Raw genomic sequence first — 24,994 nt, 5'->3', positions numbered from 1 at the left:
AGCTTGTTCACACGTTTCCGTAGATGTAGAGCGGACAATTTGCGTTATGCCTTTTTTACGGTCATTGACGTCAGCAGGTCTTGCAGCATAAAAGTACTCTTTTACCAATCCCCACAGCCAGAAATCACATGCAGTCAAATCGGGTGACTGCGACGGTCGTGCCACTTCTTCCAGTTCAGCGTCTATCAAATGTTTCATCCAGGTACTGTCAAACCTTTAGGGAATATGTGGTGGTGCACTGCCTTGCTGGAAGTAATCTGATATTACGATACGTAGATCATTAACAGCAAAATTCTGCTCCATATCTAGGTAAGAATCTCCCGTTACAGTTTGATCATTAAAAAAGGTGCACCCAGTACTTCAAAACTTGCAAATACCGCTACAGACGTTAACTTTCGGAGAGCATCGAGTGTGGTCTCTTAGTTCATGGCGATTGTCTGTGCTCCAAATGACGCAGTTGTGCTTATTCACGTTGCCGCTTACATGAAATTTGGTTTCATCCGACATAAAGGACACAATATCTGGTATATGTGCATCATTTCTAATATCGCTTCTACAGCTAGTACAAGAGAAATTTTATCAGCGTCAGATAAAGCTTGTATCATTTGAATGTGGTACTGCTTCGTTTAATCTCGTACAAGACTTCTCTGGAATCCTAATTATTATACTTTGAAGATTAATGATGATATTTTCCGTTAGAACACTTCTTGGAGTCCTCTGCACACGTCCAAGTCAGAAGGCCATCTCTAGTCTACAACAAAATATTTTACGTTAGGTAGTACAATAGGAGTGACAACATCTTTTCCGACAACCATGTGGTTATGGTACATGTAAACTCCCCTTTCTGAAATCAGGAGTCCAAAACATCAATAAGTACATCAGAAATCTGACTATGCCTTCCTTAATTGTGTGTTATGTGATAATACACATGCATCCGTAAGTGACATAATACACCAAACCTGCTGGAGTAACATTTGCAATTGAGCATTATACGAGGGTTGACTGAAAAGTAATGCCTCCACATTCGTACTCTTCAACAGTTTCCAGTATTGGTATGCGGTGGGTACTAGTTTGTTCCGTAGCCTCTTCTCTATAGCTCCAGTTGGCGGGAAGCCTTAGCATAGAGCGGTTGTGTTGTTGCAGTGTAAAGTATGGAACCCTGAGCAGACGGTCGGTCAATGCGATTTAAGCAACGTGTAGTCATTGAATTCTTGACAGCAGAAGGTGTCACCCCAAAGGACATTCATCAGAAAATGAAAGCAGTTGATGGTTATTGTGTTTATGTGAGTACTGTGCGTCGTTGGGCGAGTAAGTTATAAGTTGTTGAGGCGAGAACATCCGACCTGTGTGACAAACAGAGTTCGACATCCTGTGACAGCAACTACCGAGTTTCACAATCATGTTAACAGATTGATTCAGGACGATCGTCTTATCACTCAGAGACAAATTGCAAGCACAATCGACATTTCCCAAGAACGTTTGGGACACATTACTGCTTTGCTTGGCTATCGGAAGATCTGTAGACGATGGGTATCCCGGATGCTGACTCCTGAAATGAAAGCACACTAACTTGAAATTTGCCAGGAACTGCTCTCGCGTTACGAGAATGAAGGTGACGCCGTTCTCCATTCAAATGTGACACGAGACGAGACGTGGGAACAACATTACGATCCGGAGACGAAACGTCAGTCTATGGAATATCGACACAAAGACTCGCCCCAGAAAAAGAAGTTCAAGACGCAGCACTCAGCTGGAAAAATCATTCCCACAGTGTTCTGGGAAGCAGATGGTGTTACAAATGTTGATTTCCTCGATCGTGGAACAACAATAATGTCAGAGCGTTACATCATAACGCTGCGAACTCTGAAACGACGCATAACGGAGGTCCCAAACGAAAAGGGAAATTTTTCCTGCAGCATGACAGTGTCAAACCACACACTTCAAGTGCCACCACAGCAGAACTTCAGAGACTGAATCTCACCACCGTACGGCATCCTCCATACAGTCTAGATTTAGCACCGTCTCACTTCCATCTGTTCCCGATAATGAAAGACGATCTGCGGTCACATCATTATGCTTCCGATGAAGACGCCGAGAGAACTGTGAGACTGTAGTTGCGGAAACAGAGTGTCAACTTCTTCCGTGATGGCTTCAGAAAACTTGTTCATCGTTGGCAGAAATGCGTGCAATTGGCTGGTGATTATGTGGAAAAGTGAATATTGGTAATTAAATATCACATTCTAAGGATTATTACTGCGTTTGATTTATTAAAATATTCCCATTCAAACCCAATTAACGATGGTGGAGCAATTACTTTTCATCAACCCTCGTAGTAGAGGTTGAAAATACAGCTACAGCTGTAAGATTTTTTTTTTTAATTTTTCAGTGCTTAAAGCTGTTACAACTCATCATCAGAGATGACATTAAAAATAAGCGAAAGATCAAAACTAATAATAATTTTTACACGCAATAATTCACATGAGAAAACAAAAAAAGAAGTACCAGATAACATTTTAGAAATCATCGGTCGGGCTAGATGCGGTAAATGCTAAGTCAATGCCGAAATGACACCAGACACTACAACGGTCGATTGTCTGGATAAAGAAATATGCAAAGAACACCAGGACACCTGCACTTTGTACTGAGACCCCGAGCGCCGCGGTGGAGAGTATAGGATTCTATGAACAAACAGCGAGCACAGAGCACGGAGTTGCGTACACAAGGAAAGAAGCAAACTGGTAAATCAGATTGGTAACGGTACTGCCATTTGTTGACGGGAAGAACGATGTGAAGAACCAATTAGTGATTTACAGGCAAAAGGAAAAAAATTACAAGAAAGTAGCATGAAAAGCGTTAAGAGGAAGTGGTGAAAGAAACTACTGAACAGGGGCAGTACAGAACTGTAGTAAAACTCTTAACTGGAGGCCGGTGAATCAAAATTTTGTAATTTTTTTCCCTTTTGCATGTAAATCACTAATTCAAATTGTGTATGGCTGGACTAGTTGATTGGATGACTCCTGCTACACAATACAAAAATGAAATTGCAAATATCTACTGAAACATCAGAGAAAATTTGCCTGACGCCTCTTAGGAGTGAAATCTTAAAGGATTAGAAGTCGCATGCCCGAACGTTACTGTGCGAGTTTAGAAACAGAAATAAACGAAAGAAGTATACGAAACATTATTGCTCGTACATTACAAACTATATTAATCACACCTGAAGTTGTGCTCCCAGATTCTGTCCCAACTGTGAAGTTCAAATTATTTTTTTATAACACCTGCCCCAAATTTAATTACCTTACTTGTGTGCTCGGATTGTATGAGACTCATAAATGCTGGGGTCGATAATACAGCGCTGACATATCAGGCTAAGCAAGATTACTTCGTGAAAGCTGTCCCACACGAAAGCTTTTATGTTAAGCAGTGACTTCCATTGTAGATAATATTTGAAAGAGAAAAGAAATACGGAAAATTGAACAGCAGAAAGAAAGCCGTTAAAGTAAAATCAAAAGTTGGAAAATTGCACCTTGCTGCGCCAGACCTGGAGATGATCTGCACCTCAGATTGAAAACGTTTGTCATTAAACAAAAAGTTGTGATCCAGAGGGTTTTGTTTATATACTAAAACAAAAATATCGGTATGGCAAAAGACGGATAATTTTAAACAATATAAAAGAGGCTGTTATGTTCGATAAGAACCAAGTCTTATTAGACAAAAGTTTAGGTTGTGATAAACAGAGGGCCCTCCTTCAGAACCAATCGATCCAGAACAGACTGACTCCTCGCAATCGATTTTTCATCTACAAATCGTTCCTTCAACGGTTCAGCTATACTTGTACGGAACGGAAATAGGAACCACACTGTTCTGTGGTAAACCTGTAACAACATGATCTGTATGTAAGCTTGAGACCTACTATTTCCCATTTCGGTTAGACATGCGGTATCATCACATGCTTGTGAGCCACGAGAAAATGTAGCCATAGTCTGATTGTGTTACAAATAAAGCTTCAAATAATCATCAAAATGACTAAAATCACTTCCAGTCAAGCTAAAGAAAATTTGATGACAGCGTTAAATGTCAATTAAGGAAGGAATACATGTAATTATCACCATATCTCCACAACCGATATTAACAAACTTGTTAACATTTATGTGTAAAATTGTTTATAGTACCAGTAACAAAATCTACAAACATGTTACATGTGCATTTGGCGTATTCGACAGGTTTTTAAGTCAGCTATAAAAGTAACATATTTATCTTCATACTGAACAGTCAAACAACTTATCATAAAAAATTGTTTTATAAGTATTAACTGAGTGCCACAACAGAGTTCTCCACAGATACACGATGGGTTAACTTGAACATGAAAAATTTATACTGTTATTCCCATTTGTTTATGTTCGTTTTAATAAGAAATTTCCTTCTTATACGATGGATGTTTGAGTAACGCAGTGAGGAAGCGACAAGCTAAATAAAGTTGTGTATCTGACTAGCACCTGTCATTCCGTTTTGTACGATGCAGAAAATATAACATAAAGTTGATTGTTGTACAATGTTTAACATAAAATGAAATAATATCTCTCCGCAAAGTGTCTAAATGTACATGAAAATTGTAAGGATTTTGTTTTTGTAGAGTGGTGGTCGGTCCCGTGACGGAAGTGATAAAGAGGAAAGCACAGCATATTTATAGATCTTTCAACGTTCGTACGTGGTAGGATTCTTGGTAACGTTGAGCAGCTAGCGAACAGCACGTATTCAAGTTTGTTCAGTGATGGAATTATTTCTGTGTGCACGTATTTGCGACAGCCACTTTGTCAGAATAACAGGTTGAAGCAAGAATGTTTGATCAAAGGATGCTAGTACAGCTGTCAGAGATTGAACTCTGATGCTGGCCGAATGATTAACAGATGCTTCCATTAGGGCACAATGCCCTGTAGACATGCCATAAACTGATTTAAGGATGTGTACTGCCCAATAGTAGTTAAGTAGCAACAAAATGGTTCCAGCTCTCAACTTCTCTCAACAGTTCTTTGTTACCTTAAATCTCCAGTGTCACTGCATACCAGTGATTATTATTTGAAAACTATGTACGCATTATGTATTATCATAGCGTGTTAATTTAACGTATAATTCTTCTGAACTCACACTATAGCACTAAATTAGCAAAAAACGTGATCAAAAAAGCATGCATTTAAAATGTGAACTATGGAAAGTATTTTGTGATAGTTCAACGCCTATTATAAGTATTCCATGTGTAATTATACATGATAACTCATTTTGCTTAATTGTATGTTGTGCAGCAAGGATAGCCTCACTGAGTAATAAATATCAACTATCAAATATATAATTTTAAAAAAAATATCCAATAACTTGTTTGTGATCCTAACCTATGCTGTACCTAAGAGCTCGCTACAGATTTCGCTTTCATCGCCGATACAGCCTCTTACTTGGTATATATCATCCGCATTTTTTATTTTCTAAAACTGAACCAGAAACTTTGTTCCATTGTCAAGATTCTGTTGCCTTCTTTCACTCTCTTCACACTTTCTTCTCTCCCAGCTGTTTCTTCTTTCATTATTTGTTTCGCTGTATTTTCCCTATTATACCTCGCGCTTCTGCTAACCAGTCAACTTTTGCTCCGATTTTCTTCCTGCTCCTTTCATGCCTTGCTGCTAGGATATTGAATTCCTCTCACTTGGAAGGAAAGCTGTATTATAGGAACTGTGCTTATCGTAGCGTCAATAAAACCGTAATTTTCTAATTATTATGTTCATTGCTGAACATATTCCTTGTTATTATATTATTGGACTTACCATTACTTATCGTTATTGTGTATCACTCATTTTCTGCACCCAGTCTAAATTCATGTGTAATGTGCATATCTAAAGATGCTTGATATGGTTCAAGAGATTGGGCTGGTACGTAGTACTTGCAAGATAAAAGAAATGTATGAAAGAAGAAAGATAACTGAATAAAATAAATAAATAAATAATGTGAACTCTCTCCGTGAAGCTACACAATACGTTAATTTCAAAATAAGGACCTCTTGCTCTACGACGCTTTAGAAAGATCAGATTACTTGCGCTCTGTTCCCAAGGCTCCGACTGCAGTCGGCACGCAAGCCACAGTGACCGAAACACAACGCAGGCACGAAACCTGATTACGCTTCCCTTGCAGAAACTTTTAAACAATCCTTAGGAACAGCGAACAAAACCGAACCACACGAATTGCGTGCCTACTGTCTAGACACGTGTTGCTGGAACGGTGCCCTTAAAGTGGACTGTAGCTTTTAACTTCGCTGTTTATCTCTGCACAAAATAACACGCAGTAATATCACTACGAAAGAGAGCAGAGTAAGCGTCTCGACAATTTTCTACCAAATTGAGTACACAGGGTGCTCAAATATTCAGCGCCGAAACGCAGCTATCACAACGGAACCAACAACGAGTAGTCTATCTCTCTCTAGCCGGCCGCGGTGGCCGAGCGGTTCTAGGCGCTTCCGTTTGCCACCGCATGACTGCTACTGTCGCAGGTTCGAATCCTGCCTCGGGAATGGATGTGTGTGATGTCCTTAGGTTAGTTAGGTTTAAGTAGTTCTAAGTTCTAGGGGACTGATGACCTCAGATGTTAAGTCCCATAGTGCACAGAGACATTTTTTATCTCTCTTTAAGCAACTAGGTGCGGAAACCACATACTGACTGAATACTAAGAATATGTTTTAAGACCGTGAAGAAGAAGATAAATAGAAAGTATTTTCTTCAATCACTGATACATTAAAATTGATTTGAGGGAGACAGTGTTGTGAAGTCCTGGTTTTGACATTGAACTTTTGAACATCATATAGTGTCTATTTGACGGTCGCAGTACGTGACACGGATTTCTGCACATGGTGAGAACTGCGATACTCACTTTCTTTACGACGCAGCTACAGACAGTGGTCAAAATTCTCCCTGTTCAAGATTCCATATTATCGGACATTCAGAGAAATTCATGACTGACGCGGTAGTACCGATATTCGGTGCCACACTGGCTTAATGCAGGCAGATCACAGGCGCTGTGTACACCTATCGTTTGTGGAAGATGTGGGAGGGGGGGGAGGGGAAATATACGAGCAAGTGCCACTGAGTCGGGTGTTGATCACAGTTTAGCGTGTAATGTGTTGCCTGAGCACCTGCTTCATGTTTTTCGTCCTACAGTAGCAGAGGACTAAGGGCCAGATGATTGTCTCCTTCACTTTGAATTTGGGTTCTATAAGAGGCTAACGAAGATCCTCAGTTGCCTGAAATTTTTCTGACGAGGGTCAGTTTGCTGTGAACAGCATGTACAATTGTCGCAATTCACAGTTGTGAGTGAATGGAAAGCCACATGTAGTAGTTATGGGAAATGATTGGAAACAATTTTGGGTAAGCTTGTGGGCGGGTTTCGTGGGCGACTGCGTTATGATGGCCAGCGTACAGATGGCCAATGTACAGAATGTTCTTCCAGGAGTACCTCTGATATCATTGTAGGAGATACGTATTCGCATCAGATGGCGGATGTGGCTCCAGCATGATAGGGCCCCTGCATTCTTTGCAGAACTTACATGTGCAGCATTAATGCATGCGTTCGGCGATGGATGGATAGACTTGGTAAGATCTGTTCATTATCCTGCAATATCTCTTGGCCTCAGTCCATCGAACTTCTTTTTCTGGGAATATATGAATACCGAAGTGTGTTCTGCCTTGTGGATTCAGAGTAAGAATTAGTTGCAAGGAATCAGGCAATTGTCATTCTCGTACAAAACACGTCACACATTTTCCACCTCGCTCCAGTCATTCCTAAACTATTCTTAACGTCATTAGTCTAATCGAGCATCTCATCGCCATCGCAGATATTAATTTGGCTTTCTTTCTTGGCCTACGTGGTGGAAGATCTGCAGTAATAATTTTTATTTGCAAACAGTAGATATTTAAATATTTATTCTACAATGTTACAAATCATTTTTAAACTTGACTGCCGACCCTCCTGTTGACTTTGGTAATTTCGGCGAGCTTACGATCAATTTTTGTACTCAGTTTGCTTTTTCGTCCACATCTTCCTTGCCGAGTAGACTGATAGTCTTCCCTATTCCTTAATGCCTTACTTATACGACTCTCTGATTTATGGAAAGTTCGTAGCCTTTTAGCTATTCCCGTCTGAATACTGTTTTTGCTGTGGTGCGACCATTCCAACAGTGATTTTCCGTTTCCCATCTCAAATACCTAAAAAGAAAGAAAACCAGTCCCTAACTATACAAAATACTGATGCAACATTTTAAACTTGTTGTTTAAAGACGAAACTGTATAAAAATTACGTAGATCAATTTTTTTAGCCAAAGGTAACTGTATAAGAGGGAATCGTGAGCGTACAAAAAATCACGCGATCAGAAACAGGATTGATCAAGCAGTGTCACGAACCGTGACTTGTAGACAGAGTTAACAGATCCACTAAGGCAATGAAGTTCAAAAATGCTTCAACATTTCAGAAAACAAAAACGCAGTATAATATATTGAATGTATTGTTTTGGACTGCAACAAGATGTGAGAACAGAGCTGGAATAGAAGAATCGGCCGAATGGTATCGAAGCACCATTGAAAGACCGAAACGCGAAGGAGATACAATGCAGATGGGGGACATTCAGATGGAGAACGTCAGGTAGATACTCGCCCTACCTGATGTTATTGCACTGCAGCAGTAATTTCTAAACACAGCAGCATGGAGAAGCCTCAGCCAAGAACGACAAACGGCTATGACGTTCGCTGATGATCGCTCAGGTCCCGGAAGTAATGAGATGGCGACTCTCCCTCACCTATTTTTTTGCATTTGCTGTAAACATCGGAGAGGAGCAATCTTCAACTAATTCCTACGGAGGCACGAGAGTGTAGTGGGCACGCACCGTATTACGTCCACTGTTCATCGGTGGAGGATGCGTCTTTAGAGGGATTATCAACATTTATATGAGAATTAAGACTATAAGACCGCTCTACAATTTGGTTCGTAAGCTAATAGATCGGTAAGAAAATAAATCAGATAATAGGAAACTGATAAAGGTACCTGGTAGAGGTACCTCACAAAGGTACCTGAATCTCTTGAGCCACGGAGGCTAAAATCAGCTTTCGATATCATTCACTTATTATGGAGCTAGTAGCCAACATCTGTACCAACGTTACACATTGTCATATTAACGTGTTGTAGCTCCGTATAATAACTATCGCTGTTACTTTGCTACATTAAACTGACTCATTAATTTGGTTTCAACAGTTTTCTAGGTCAGAATGTAAATAAACTTAGAGGGAATGCAGGAGTAGGTCTAATGCAGAACAAGTGAATAGGAATCCGAGTGACATATTAGAACAGCGTATGGAACAGATTGCCATAGCCACACGGGCACAAAGCAACGACAACCGACAGTAGTAGAATTATACACGCTTACTCTCTCCATGGATGACTAAGAAACTGAAAAAAAGTGTGACGAAATAAAAGAAACTATTTGGCACTGTAAGAGAAACCAAAATGTATGATGCGAGACTCAAATTCAATAGTGGAAAAAGGGTACATGGTCGGAATAACTTTGGATAGAGCGTGATTTAACCAAAGCAGACATTTGGTTTAAGAAACATGAAAGACGGCTGTATATGTGGAAGTGGCCTGGAGAGACGAATTAAGTAGTAGTCAAACAAGTTTACAGCTAGGGTTAAAGTGAAAAACATTTACATGACCTGATGTGGATTTCTACATAATTTCTTGTTTCAGAAATGCATACTAATTCTGAACACTTTACAAAAGTATGTGGGAAGTTAAGGAGATGGGACCTGAATACATTAAAAAATCATAATTGCCCTGAAAGTTTCAAAGAAAGTGAGGGTAGGTGCTAACTTAAACTGGTAGAAAGAAAATTGATGTAAGAAATAGAATTGATAATGAATGGATATCTTTCACAGCTGAAATAACGAAAGCAGTAGAGGGACAGGAAGCAAAAAGAGAAAGTCCAAGATAAATAATTAGATAACGCAAGAAACATTAAATTTTATTGAGGAACGGAGAAAATATAAAAATGAAGCACATTAAACAGAATAAAATGAAATGCGTATGCCTAAAAATGAGACTGGAAGAAAATACAAAATGACAAAGCACGAATTGTTGTGGAAAAACGCAGAACTGAAGAAGCATATACTACTGTAAGAATGGTATGTTGCCGATTATGGGAAATTTTTAGAAACTTTCGAAGGGAAGCAGCCATATTAACGTCAAGTGTTCAGACAACAACACTGTACTAAGGAAAGAAGACATGAATACGTTGTGTCAACTGAAAATTTATGCCCTCCTGGGACTCGAACACAGATTTCCTGCTTGAAGCAATGAGTAGCCTTAGCTATAAAGTCATCCTACATGTTTTCAGGCTTGACTCAAATATTCATTTCCTCCAGTGCTTTCCGAACACTGTTCCCACAAAGTATTCATTAGACTAAAGTTTCAGTATTGCTCAATGATCTGTGTTCACATAATTTCATATCATTTCAGCTTTAACATTTCACCCCAGTCAATCCATTCATTTAATTTCAGTGCATTTCACTCATTTCAAATAGGTGATGATAAAAGTGGAAGGAATACTAGTATACAACTATTGCATAAATAAAAGAAAATTAATGACAATATTACGAAGAGAAAAGAGATTGTGGACGGATATGAGCTGGGTGACGTGACACTGCGGTAAGAATTTATCAAAGCACGGAGAGATCATAGGTCGAAATAAGGCATCTTGACAGACTACATATTCATAATTATTAAGATTGAAGAACCAACCATTTCAAAACTGCCTCATCTGCTGTGCAGTAGCACATAAGACAGGCAAAATATCTTTCAAGACAAATATAATAAACACAATTCTAAAGAATGTAAAGGATAATAAGTTTGAGACTTACCGAACCGTCAGTTTTAATAACTCGCGGGTTTGATACACTTATACAAGTCACCAACAGAGGTATAGAGGAACATTTGTAGCTAAACTGACACTAAGAAACGGGAAATCTGCATTTGTAGCGTTTATGGATTTGGAGATAGATTTTTACACACTTAATTGGAATACACTCTTTTACATTCTGAAGATATCAAGAATAAAATACAGGGAGATTTGTACAGAAACCATACTCCAGTTATAAGTATCGAAGAGCATCGGAAGGTGATGATAACTGGGGAAGAAGTAAAACAAGATTGCAGCCTATACCACAAGTTATTCAATTCGTCAACTAAGCACGCAATCAGGGAATCCAAGGGAAATTTGAAATGGGAATTTGCCAGCCGTTGTGGCCGTGCGGTTCTAGGCGCTTAAGTCTGGAACCGCGTGACCGCTACGGTCGCAGGTTCGAATCCTGCCTCGGGCATGGATGTGTGTGATGTCCTTAGGTTAGTTAGGTTTAAGTAGTTCTAAGTTCTAGGGGACTGATGACCACAGATGTTAAGTCCGATAGTGCTCAGACCCTTTTGAACCAATTTTGAAATGGGAATTTAAGTTCAGGGAGAGGAAATAAAAACTGTAGGGTTTACCGATAACACTGTAATCCTCTCAGAGACGGCAAGGGAATTGGAATGGACTTTTTCTTCCAAAGAAATTATAAGATGAACTTAAATAAAAATAAAACAGTGAAAATGGAGTATAATCGACTTAAACCAGGTGGCACTGAGGAATTAGATTAGGAAATCATACATTGTAAGCAGCATATGAGAAGTTAGGAGGCAGAATATTTTAAGAAGGCAGAATTAAAAATCTTATAGAAAGCTGACGCAGTAGCAGGAAAAGTGTTTCTAAAATAGTGAAATATGTTAACGCTCATTGTAAATTTAATAGATAGGAAGACTTTTCTGAAATTATCTATTTTGAGTGCAGCTCTACGTTGAAGTAAAACATGGACAACAAACACTAGATACGAGATGAGAATATGGAATAATGCTAGTGAATAGGCACTACATCGAGTCGAGGAGAAAAATTTGTTGCACAACTTGACTAAAGGAAGGATTAAGTTAATGAGATGTTTCTTGGGATATTGGGGAATAGTTGATTTGTTAATGGAAGGAAGTTGAGAGTTGGAGGGAGGGTACAACCATTGGAGACCAAGGCTTGAATACAGGAAGCAGATTTATAAGATTCGTGCAGAAGCCATGCAGGTACAATAAATCTTGCACAATATGGACAGTATCAAACCAATGTTCGCACCTGTTATTTCAATAAAACCAATACACCAAATTAATGACTGAATAGGCCATACAGATCTTTAGTAAATTAAAGAAACTATAATTGTTTTAATGAACCTAACTATACAGGGAGGAAATAAATGTTTTTAGCGTGTTACTATGTGTATCAGTATGTATACTTTCGTTTACTGTGGGACGATGAATACTCATATTAGCTATAACTTCGGTTCCTTGGTTCTTCGCGTTATTCGGCAGTGGACTGAATTAGTGAAATGCTTGTCTGCACTTGAGACGCATGCTGTTTGTGGCAGATTCCTGGTACCAGTTGAAAATAACCACCAACGCCGAAACTGTTCTGCCCTGATACACCGACCAGTCGTATTATAATTTTGAGCCATTAACGAAGTTCATTGAGGCTACAGATCAATAACGTGTGCTAAATTTCTCTTAATTTCTGTGTTTTAGGATTCAGCAAGATTCCCAACTGCCTTTATTAGATTAAAATTATTTCGAAATCTTAAAAATAATTTTTGTATGCGATGTACACTATGCCAATGTATGTACTTCTAGAATACACAACTTCATCATCAGAGACTCTTTCATAACGCGTGGTCATTCATGCGATGTTAAGTTGCCAGAAACGCATATTGTGAGAGATATAGTGCATTCTTAACTGCAGCTTGCGAAGCGGTGGTCTAATACATACAGAATTATAGAGGATGTACACTATGTGATCAAAAGTATCCGGACACCCTCAAAAACATAAGTTTTTCATATTACGTGCATTGTGCTGCCACCTATTGCCAGGCACTCCATGTCAGCGATCTCAGTAGTCATTAGACATCGTAAGAGAGCAGAATGGGGCGCTCCGCGGAACTCACAGACTTTGAACGTGGCTAGATGATTGGGTGTCACTTGTGTCATACGTCTGTACACAAGATTTCCACACTCCTAAGCATCCCTAGATCCACTGTTTCTGATGTGACAGTGAAGTTGAAACGTGAAGGGACACGTACAGCACAGAAGCGTACAGGCCGACCTCGTCTGTTGACTGACAGAGACAACCGACAGTTGAAGCGGGTCGTAATGTACAATAAGCAGACATCTATCCAGACCATCACACAGGAATTCCAAACTGCATCAGGATCCACTGCAAGTATACTATGAGAATTAGGCGGTAGGTGAGAAAACTTGACGTTAGAGCGGCTGCTCATAAACCAAACATCAGGCCGGTAAATGTCAAACGATGCCTCCCTTGGTGTAATAAGCGTCAACATTGGACGATTGAACACTGAGAAAACCTTGTGTGGAGTGACGAATCACGGTACACAATGTGGCGATCCGATAGAAGGGTGCGGGTATGGCGAATGCCCGGTGAATATCGTCTGCCAGCGTCTGTAGTAACAACAGTAGAATTGGGACGCGGTGGTGTTATGGTGTGGTCGTGTTTTTCATGGAGGGGCTTGCACCCCTTGTTGTTTTGCGTGGCACTATCATAGCACAGGCCTACATTGATGTTTTAAGCACCTTCTTGCATCCCACTGTTGTAGAGCGATTCGGGGATGGCGACTGCATCTTTCAACACGATAGAGCACCTGTTCATAATGCACGGCCTGTGGCGGAGTCATTACACGACAATAACATCCCTGTAATGGACTGGCCTGCACAGAGTCCTGATCTGAATCCTATAGAAAACCTTTGGGATGTTCTGGCACTCCGACTTCGTGCCAGGCCTCACCGACCGACTTTGATACCTCTCCTCAGTGCAGCACTCCATGAAGAATGGGCTGCCATTCCCCAAGAAAACTTCCAGCACTTGATTGAACGTATGTCAGCGTGAGTGGAAGCTGTCATCAAGGATAAGGGCGGGCCAACACCATATTGAATTCCAGCATTACCTATGGATGGCGCCACGAACTTGTATGTCATTTTCAGCCAGGTGTCCGGGTACTTTTGATCACATAGTGTACATAATTTTTTGTTAAAGGTAGTATCAGACCTGTGGATTAGTGTATGTGGACTTCTTTTCTATATGTCACGTACGTTTCTAGCGCGTTGAGAACGGAATGGCGGTTCTTACATAATAAGACTGTGACAGCTAAATGTCTGTTGTCAGATGAATTGTTTATTGACACTCAAAAAAGCCACTGAAGCTTTGTCTCCTAACGCTATTACTACAACACACTAGCAGGAATCAAATGGCCGTTAGAATCTTCCTATGTGACTAGTAGCGGAGAGGAGCCACGCTGATGGCCTATAAGCTCGGGCAACAAGCTACAATTCTTAACTATGACTTTATAATCGCGATCTTGGCCTTGCCCTCTACCTACCTGCCATTAAAACTAAACACCATTAAAATGAAACTGCTCACCTCAATGTAGCCCCAGAGCAGCCATCTTGTCCGTGTGCAGAAGTCCCAAACATTCTAAATTTTCTGCATTATAATGAAAAGTATTTGGTAGTGACGGTAAGTTCCTATTGGACCATACTACTGAGGTCAGCGATCCCTAGGCTTATACACTACTTAATCTAACTTAAACTAACTTACGCTAAGGACAAGACACGCACCCATGCCCGAGGGAGGACTCGAATCTCCGACGGGGGGAGCCGTGCGAATCGTGTGAAGGCGCTTGAGACCACGCGGCTACTCCGTGCGGCGAAAAGTATTTATCCAAAAAAATTTTATACGGGGTGCATACAGGCTGCTCCAAAACTATTCGTTCAAATTAATACAGGAGGTAGAGAAATCAAAACAAATACTTCGGTAAGGAACATAATGTCTCTGAAGTCAACTTGTAATGTTAAGGGACATTTTGTGGTGGCGCTGACGCAAGGTGTTGTGCCGGTGTCGCTGACTGGGAATGTGTAATGATGTGTGGGGTTGTAAAATGATGATTGGCTCTGAGGTCTGCTTCGGAACACATCTATTCAAAGCATGATGGGGTGCCAGCCCATTTTAGCATTGTTGTGAGGAATCATCTGAAAGTTATCTTCGGGAATTGATGGATCGGCTGATGTGGCTTTGTGGCCCAATCGCCCAGATCGGCTGATCTCATGTGTTTAGAGTTCTTCCTCTGGGGGCATATGACGTAGCTGGGTGTATTGAACCGTTATGGAAGACCTCATCACTAAAATTGCCGTCACTACTGGTACCTTTGCGGACATGCGAGGAATCTCCAAACGGACACGACAGTCAATGGTCCGACGATGTATTACGTGTGTACTGGCCAGTGGTCGGGCATTCGAGTAGTTCCTGTGATTGTCACTGCTGTAATTAGCATGCTTAACAGCCTTCCAAATAAATCGTCCCTACCATTAACAATTGCCGTCGCGGACCATATGTACCATAGCTAAATGTACAGGGATGTTCTCTACCCCCGGCATCATTTTGAAAAAAACAGATTTGGAGCACTCTGTGTAATACACACTGACGGAAGAAAATCGCAACACCAGGAAGGAGTTGTACAATATAAACGAAAGTTGGTAGGCATGCTTCTACATCTCAAAGATGATGTCTATTCAAATTCTGCGCCAGTCGCATAAGAGTGGCGCTAGCAGTGCCACTATGCGGATGCCAACGGCTTTACGTTATGTACACACTGAACGGTCGTGAGCGTTAGTTACCTCTGAGACTGGCCGTGGTGAGTGGATGCTAGTCAGGAATGTCTTTAAGGCTACAAAACGTCATTATCAACACTTCACTTAGTATTATTTCTCAAAATCTGTAAGATTTGGAGCAGAAAACAAACAATGCAATGCCACTATAGCTTAGTTGTTTCGTAAGATTAAAAAGAAATACACATGTCTTGCATATTGGCACTACTGATAAAACGTACAGGTTAACAAGCACTTACTGATCACCAGAGTTCCATATCTGGACCATAATTCGCAAACACGATGGAACCTCAAGTTAAATAGATTTCTCTATTATTTATCGAAATACACGTGGCTCCCTTATAGGCGCTACTGAAGTAAATTATAGATTAGTTGATCATTGTACTTTGATCTTTTTATCACGCACTAATGAAACCAAAATTAGTAGTAATCGGTTCTATAACTTCACAAAACACACAGAGGCACTACTGGTGTTCTAACTTGCAACCTAACATGTACTTCTCGACGATAATTACCAAAGTTAACAATGTCATTTCAAAGTCTACATTTCCCAAAATACGTATCTAAAACCGATATCAATAGTCAGAAAAAATATCATAATGTCCCCAAGCTATGGTGTTAAGTTCATCTTGCAGTTCAAAACGTTAGTCATCTTATGCAGTCACACAATACTAACTGGCACTTCAATGAAATAGCACAATGAACAATGGTAACACACTTTCGTATAGATAAGAAACGACGATTCGTATCATTTCAGCTACCCACTTTTAAAGTGTTGTCCCCATGCTAGAAGACTTATATTGCAGTACAAAAGTTTGTCATCTACTGCTGATAGTGCTAAATCATGTTGTCATATAATGGAAACTGCACGATTTTCGAAGGAATAGTGTGATGAACAGAAGTATATACGAAGCGTTCCTATTAGTATCGATTGGCTCCGCTGTATATCTTTGACTGTTTCTGAAATTAAAGTTTAGCCGCCACCCACTCAGTGGGCGCACACGGCATACTTCCACCTTTTGCTGTATACGTGTGCATCTTTGTTTGGACATTACTATAAAGAGCTTATAAGATTTCATTACTACAAGTGCACGTATTCAAAAACTTATTAACTACAGAGTTGTTTTTTTTTAAGAGTAACTTTACTTATGATGATATGATTAATTTTTTATATACGTTTAAATCACTTTAATGTAAAAGTGCGCACCTTGTTGCCTACGGAGGTAATTGTCATGTTTTTACAGGGAATTGTAAGTCTTTAATTTTTTCTTCATTATTAATACCTATTAAGACACTAGGTGAGTTTATCTGTGTGTTAATAACTATTGCCTATTGCATTATACAGCTCTTGTTTCTGTTACGTGACGCCGACCGGTGTGGCCGAGCGGTTCTAGCCGCTTCAGTCTGGAACCGCGCAACCGCTACGGTCGCAGGTTACAATCCTGCCTCGGGCATGGATGTGTGCCATGTCCTTAGGTTAGTTAGGTTTAAGTAGTTCTAAGTTCTAGGGGACTGATGACCTCAGATGTTAAGTCCCATAGTGCTCAAAGCCATTTGAACCATTTGTTACGTGACGTCCTATTCGTGGCATTACTGAACGGATTTGAGTCCCGTCATACTTGGCACTAGCATGCAAATCAACTGGACCATTGTTGTTTGAAATACTATTTCTCTGTTTCGTTGTAATTGTTTTAAATGAGGGACGCTCATTTGAGGCGTAGTTCTTCAGCTCCTCAGAACCACGTTTCAATGTACATCGATGCTGGTAAGAAACAAGGGACACTATGCTTTTAGCTGCCCACTTTCAGAGTCACTCAAACATTATAGCTACTCCATGCAAAGGTATTAATTTCATCTCGCAGTACAGAATGATTGTTATATCCTGCTGATAATGCTAATGAATGCTCTCACGTAGTGCAAAGAAGGCAAGGCAATGACAACTGATACTGACAAATTAGCGTTCAGAAGTGAAATAGTATGCCGCAACCAGAAATTGACAATGAATGAGCCATAACTTGACAGCGTACATGTCAACTTCGCAGTGAATGTCAGCTACTGGATGTTAAAACTGTGTTGTAAAACCAGAAACGGAGTGTATGTGTGTGTGTGTGTGTGTGTGTGTGTGTGTGTGTGTGTGTGTGTGTGTGTGTGTGTGTGTGTGTAGGGGGGGGGGGGTTATCACGTATTGCGTGTTCCAGGTACTGAGGGTGTCATGTATTGGACATGGCAGCTACTGAACAAAGTGCTCCAAGTCACAGCGAAACTGTAACAAACTACCCATCCATGTAATATTGAAAATGTTACAAATTGTTCATGTCATCTCAAAACTGTAACAAATGGCCTCCCACGATACAGTATAAATGTACGAAGCTTGCCAATCTTACAACAAAGCACTAACAAAGTGTTTGTTTGTAGGTTTGTGGAGGTATGTGGCATTAGATGTCTACGCATAGGTCACTTAATTCGAGTAACTAACGGGCCGCTGATTTGCGTACGCGCTGATGAAGCCCGATGGCGACCAAGATAGGTTCCATAGGGTTTACATCATGCGAAATTGGTCGCCGACGCATCAATGTGAGTTCACTGCAATAACTTCAAACCAGTATAGCAAGCTCCTGGCTCTGAGACACGAACAGTTATACTGCTGAAAGATGATGCCGCCATCTGGAAGACATCAAGGACGAAGGGATGCAGGTAGTTCGCAGCTGTCAGTATGTCCTCGATTACTACCGTAAGTCCCATGCAAGCGCAGGAGAATGTGTCCCACAGCACAATACTGCTGTCACCAGCCTTCATCCATGACGCACTATACGTTTGGAGCCGCCGTTCATCTCGATGAGGCGTTTGTGGAGACGACCATCGAGCTAGTGCACCAACAATGTGATTAACACGAAGAGCCGACACGTTTCCATTGATCGACCGTTCCTGTGCCTGTTGCAGTCGTAACAGACGATGTCGTTGAGTCAACATGTGAACGCCAAGGGATGTTCCACTGCAACGAACGGTGTGCTCCGAAACACTTGTGCATGCACCAGCATTGTGTTCTTTAGCAGAGATGCCACAGATCATCATCCTCTGCTTTACAGAGCAGACAAGCCTCCGAACCCCACGTTCTGTGAAGAGTCGTAGACGTCTAACCATTTAGCACCTAGTGGTGGTTTCACTGTCCTTCTACCTCTTTCCATAGATGCTCACGACACTAACACGTGAACATTCCACTATCTTCCCGTTTTTGAGACACTCGTTCACTGCCTCTGCGTAGTAATAATCTACCCTACGTCAAAGTCGTTTATATCAATTGATTTTCCAATTTGCTGCCCATATCTTTGCAAAAGTGAACTCCTGTCCGCGTCTGCTCCATTTAAATACTTTCGTCACCGCATCGCCGGCCGCGGTGGTCTCGCGGTTCTAGGAGCTCAGTCCGGAGCCACGCGACTGCTACGGTCGCAGGTTCGAATCCTGCCTCGGGTATGGATGTGTGTGATGTCCTTAGGTTAGTTAGGTTTAAGTAGTTCTAAGTTCTAGGGGACTGATGACCACAGATGTTAAGTCCCATAGTGCTCAGAGCCATTTGAACCATTTTTTTTTTTTTTGTTACCGCATCACGTGCCTGGAACGCCACCAGGCGGCATCCAGCGTCGAGGTGGGCAGTGATCGTAATGGTTTGGCTTATCAGTTTAAAAGAAACACCGTAGAGTTATTATTCTGAATGCAATGGGGGCGATGGTAATTAGTTAATGTAATGACTATCATTAACCCCATTTACTGTTTGGTTGGGCAGTGTTGGTCAGTTGACACTGTGGCTGTCACTAACCAGCATGTGCATCTACCTCAAATATGACAAGATTGGAGACAGCATCAATGCACATGCACGGACATCAGCAAGTGTAATCATGAAGTCAAGTAAGCATGTTCAGACTTGTTTCAACAATTTGGGACTTGCCACAATAAGCAAATGTAGATATTCTGCAAGTTAACACAACTCAATAATGCAAGTCAGGACTTGTTTCAACAAGCAAAAAGCTAAGTCAGATTTGTGACATCACATGTTCAGGTCAGTACCCCAGTAACGATGTTACTGCCACATCAGATTGCTATGACAACATCATGGCATCACGTGTGAGTCTTTGACATTGATTGCATGGCACCACAATCCGAGATGGCGGAATCAATGACATAACAGTGGCAATGACATGGTGACTGTGCTATTACCTGCTTGAATATTTATCTAAACCAGTATCAGGGAATGATGACAGTCACTGCATCAACTATCATTGCCCCATTTGCATCTGGGGTAGTGGCACCAAGGATTTTTTTTTTTCAATCACCTATGTGATACCTTCCATTTGGTTCGAAGTGGAGGGCAATTTCTTAAAGTTTTGTTGTAGCATCAGCAAGTTGTGAAATGCTGTAGCTAGCAAGTAACTAATACTGGTACCATTTAAACCAGAAAAGACAATATATGTATGAAAAAGCTACTCCAAATATTTATGTGTTCCTTAAGCACATCTTTAATAAACCTGAGAAATACTGACTGAAACAAGTAAAATGACAGCATAATTTTAGAATTGGAAAATAAACAATTCACCTTGGAATAGACCTCTATTGAGTTTAAGCTCTTTTGAAATTCTGTTCCAAAGTAGATTAACAGAGCACATAAGAATAAAAACTAATATAAAGACCTTTCCATTACCAAATATTACATAACAACAGAACTAAGATTAATGGGCATTTAGTTATCAGCTCAGAAAAACGAGCTACTGTTAAACAGCATTGTAAAATAAATAGGAAATTATAAAAGATGTTAAAATATAATTATGAAAAAACGCTCAGTTGACTTCAATGATGAGTAATGAATTTAACCTTGAATGCCCAATCCAGCAGAAATCATAATCCTAAACTACAAACTGTGCTTGCACCCAATAAATGGGAACATTCTTAAGATGAACAGACAGGGCCAATAAGCAATGTACATGGCTTGATTTCGAGATTCCACCAAAAGCGATATAAAGAAAATTTTAACCAGAGCTCCCACAGAAAACTAAGACAGAAATATATATTTGTCTTTATGCTGAGTACACATTACAGGAACAAATCATAATGTTCATAATTTATCCAGAGAGCACAAATGTGTCAGAAAGAAATAAGCATGGAAGAGAGGCAAGTTTATAATGTAAGTACCAGAAAATTACCCTTAACAACACTGGGATTAACTGAAACCTAAATCACCCAGTAGAAGAGCCTCACGGCACAGCAGATAGCCCAAAATACACTCCTGGAAATGGAAAAAAGAACACATTGACACCGGTGTGTCAGACCCACCATACTTGCTCCGGACACTGCGAGAGGGCTGTACAAGCAATGATCACACGCACGGCACAGCGGACACACCAGGAACCGCGGTGTTGGCCGTCGAATGGCGCTAGCTGCGCAGCATTTGTGCACCGCCGCCGTCAGTGTCAGCCAGTTTGCCGTGGCATACGGAGCTCCATCGCAGTCTTTAACACTGGTAGCATGCCGCGACAGCGTGGACGTGAACCGTATGTGCAGTTGACGGACTTTGAGTGAGGGCGTATAGTGGGCATGCGGGAGGCCGGGTGGACGTACCGCCGAATTGCTCAACACGTGGGGCGTGAGGTCTCCACAGTACATCGATGTTGTCGCCAGTGGTCGGCGGAAGGTGCACGTGCCCGTCGACCTGGGACCGGACCGCAGCGACGCACGGATGCACGCCCAGATCGTAGGATCCTACGCAGTGCCGTAGGGGACCGCACCGCCACTTCCCAGCAAATTAGGGACACTGTTGCTCCTGGGGTATCGGCGAGGACCATTCGCAACCGTCTCCATGAAGCTGGGCTACGGTCCCGCACACCGTTAGGCCGTCTTCCGCTCACGCCCCAACATCGTGCAGCCCGCCTCCAGTGGTGTCGCGACAGGCGTGAATGGAGGGACGAATGGAGACGTGTCGTCTTCAGCGATGAGAGTCGCTTCTGCCTTGGTGCCAATGATGGTCGTATGCGTGTTTGGCGCCGTGCAGGTGAGCGCCACAATCAGGACTGCATACGACCAAGGCACACAGGGCCAACACCCGGCATCATGGTGTGGGGAGCGATCTCCTACACTGGCCGTACACCACTGGTGATCGTCGAGGGGACACTGAATAGTGCATGGTACATCCAAACCGTCATCGAACCCATCGTTCTACCATTCCTAGACCGGCAAGGGAACTTGCTGTTCCAACAGGACAATGCACATCCGCATGTATCCCGTGCCACCCAACGTGCTCTAGAAGGTGTAAGTCAACTACCCTGGCCAGCAAGATCTCCGGATCTGTCCCCCATTGAGCATGTTTGGGACTGGATGAAGCGTCGTCTCACGCGGTCTGCACGTCCAGCACGAACGCTGGTCCAACTGAGGCGCCAGGTGGAAATGGCATGGCAAGCCGTTCCACAGGACTACATCCAGCATCTCTACGATCGTCTCCATGGGAGAATAGCAGCCTGCATTGCTGCGAAAGGTGGATATACACTGTACTAGTGCCGACATTGTGCATGCTCTGTTGCCTGTGTCTATGTGCCTGTGGTTCTGTCACTGTGATCATGTGATGTATCTGACCCCAGGAATGTGTCAATAAATTTTCCCCTTCCTGGGACAATGAATTCACGGTGTTCTTATTTCAATTTCCAGGAGTGTAACTTCATGTACTGTCTACACATCAAGCTGCTCACCAAACAAGTCCATAAGCCTTAGCCAGTCCACCCTGCCCACAGCCTCTCTAAAGATTATTTAGCAGACAGTACCAAGCCAACGTCTACCAGACTTGAGACTTATTTTTCTCCACCTCACAATGGACATATTGGCAATGTCCACTTTTGTACGAAGTGCTACTCCAATTTAGCAGTTCTTTGTACAATCCACGTCCCACATAACTACCAGGAGCTGCTGTCAGCCGACATCCACATATTACAGGTGAGCAACAATTGGGTTTGAGCTGATTTAGAGTGACAGCAGGCTGCACGCGTGGTCCATGTTGGGACACTAAGTAGGCCATTGCTTAGCTTAAAAGAAAGACGGTAAATTATGCTTTCGAAACACATCGAAAGTGTGCATGGCTCATTTTGTTACCGATAATATACCCCTACCTCTACTATTGTAATTTAGTATACTTTTACCTCAATAACAGAAAAACCTGCCTCTATGTTGTCATGGATACTATAACCCAACAGCACAAATGGTTATGTTATGGGAAAAGCCACATATAACCCTCTTACTAAAATTTAGTTTAGTCCCCAAATAAAGTACACAACGGAGGGACAGTCCTGTTAATAGGAAGAGCTAATGAATAGAGTTACTCTTTTCACAGGATTTGGTTGTATGCTGTGTCTAATGGATAAGTAAATCAGACTATTCAATTCTTATCCTAAAATTTTACCCAGCGGTAAAACGCAAACACAGTATGAATAATATTATATGGAAGCTAGGACAACTCAGTTCCAAGTTAATTTAGTGTTTAAAACGTGTGCTAATGGTCGCCAGCCTATCCAGGCAATGAAACAGTGAAGTAATGGAAAAGCAGAAGCATGAATTTTGCCCATATTTTTCCTGCTGTTCAATTTGGTTCTTCAAATAAATATTATTCCACGTAAACAACCTTGGTGCAGAACTGGATTTTTTTTTTACTACTACACCCTTATACATTACGTTTAAAGAAAATGCTCAGTAGATAACGTCAGGGAAGTAAAAAAAATTTGGGAAGGGGGGACATATAGAAAATCATTTTCTGTAATAAACAAACTTAAATAATAAAATACTTAGATACTGAGGCACACATTTTTATACTGATCATTTCACTTCAAGAAAACCTCTTTCTTGCTATAATTTACTTTCAAAAGCTGTTATCCTTTGAACTAACTCTGCATAGTCATTTACCAGATCCTACACTCTGATTGAATTGTACTTGAGCAAACTTTTACTATAAAACTTCGCAATTGTTAAGAAAACACAGAAACAGTTTAAATGGTGCCTCTTCATATTAACTTGACACTTCATTAGTCTATAAAATAGGATACTCGGATTCATCAAACACCAGGAAAGAACCCTGCATAGGTGTATGATTAGGATGAAATAACAGGGTGAACCACTTTGTTTATAGTTCAAGAATGATTATTAAAACACAGTTGAAATTAATGGTTCGTGCTGTACAAAAGTAAATTCACTATAAAAAAGTTTTACCTGGCGGCTGTATGCTTTGGTGTGGCGCACAATCACGGCAGCTGCACTACCCACAGTACGGCCTGCAAGTCTCTTGCTGTATGGTCTTCATTTCTCATCTTGACGTCGTTCAGCTCTGCATACATTAGCCCAACAACTCGCAGCTATGCTGTAAGCCGTTTTCAGTCTCCATCCAAGGCATTTTGTGCGAATTTGCAGGCAAAGCTTCTCCTGCTCGACAAAGGTGTCATCTGAGTCACTGCTACCTACAGACTGTGTGTCTTACTTCCCGCACTCCCTCTAAGTAGTGCACCAACTCGACCTTGCTACCTTTTCCTCTCCCCAGAGTTTTAAACAAAAGCACACTGGCTTTTACAGAACACTTATATCTTATATTGTTGCTAAGCGTAACGATTTCTCAAATTGTCAATTTACATCAACATGAACAATTCACACACAAAAATATTTTTAAATACGATGGGTCATCAAAAATTATTTAACATAATAAACAATTTACATAGTATTTCACATACCTTACTCACATACAATGTAAAGATTCAGTCTTCAGTATAACAAACTTTACTTCATATATACAGAAAATGTAGTACCAATCAGCGAAAAATTTTAATGCAAAAAATTATAAATAAATTTGAATGAACCATAAACAAATATTGTTATATTTGCCCCTTTTTCAGTTATATGTCCCTACAGGTAAGCATGGCTGGAATACCCAAAAATAATAGATTTCATTGGTTCATTTACATTAAATCATTGTCCTCCTGAATAAACACTATACACTTAAATCTGTTACAAGTTACATCCTACAAACACACTTTACACATAAACATTTTAACATTAATAATACAAAATTACTACACTTAAACAGAACAATTTGCTGCCCCAGTATGGATATTATGACAGTCTTTGCTGGCTCCTGTGGACCAATAGCATACACTGCTTC

The sequence above is a fragment of the Schistocerca serialis genome, chromosome 4 (genome assembly GCF_023864345.2).
Source record: "Schistocerca serialis cubense isolate TAMUIC-IGC-003099 chromosome 4, iqSchSeri2.2, whole genome shotgun sequence".
Taxonomy (NCBI): Eukaryota; Metazoa; Arthropoda; class Insecta; order Orthoptera; family Acrididae; genus Schistocerca; species Schistocerca serialis.
The sequence above is the reverse complement of the archived record's forward strand: the minus strand, read 5'-3'. Positions refer to the sequence as shown.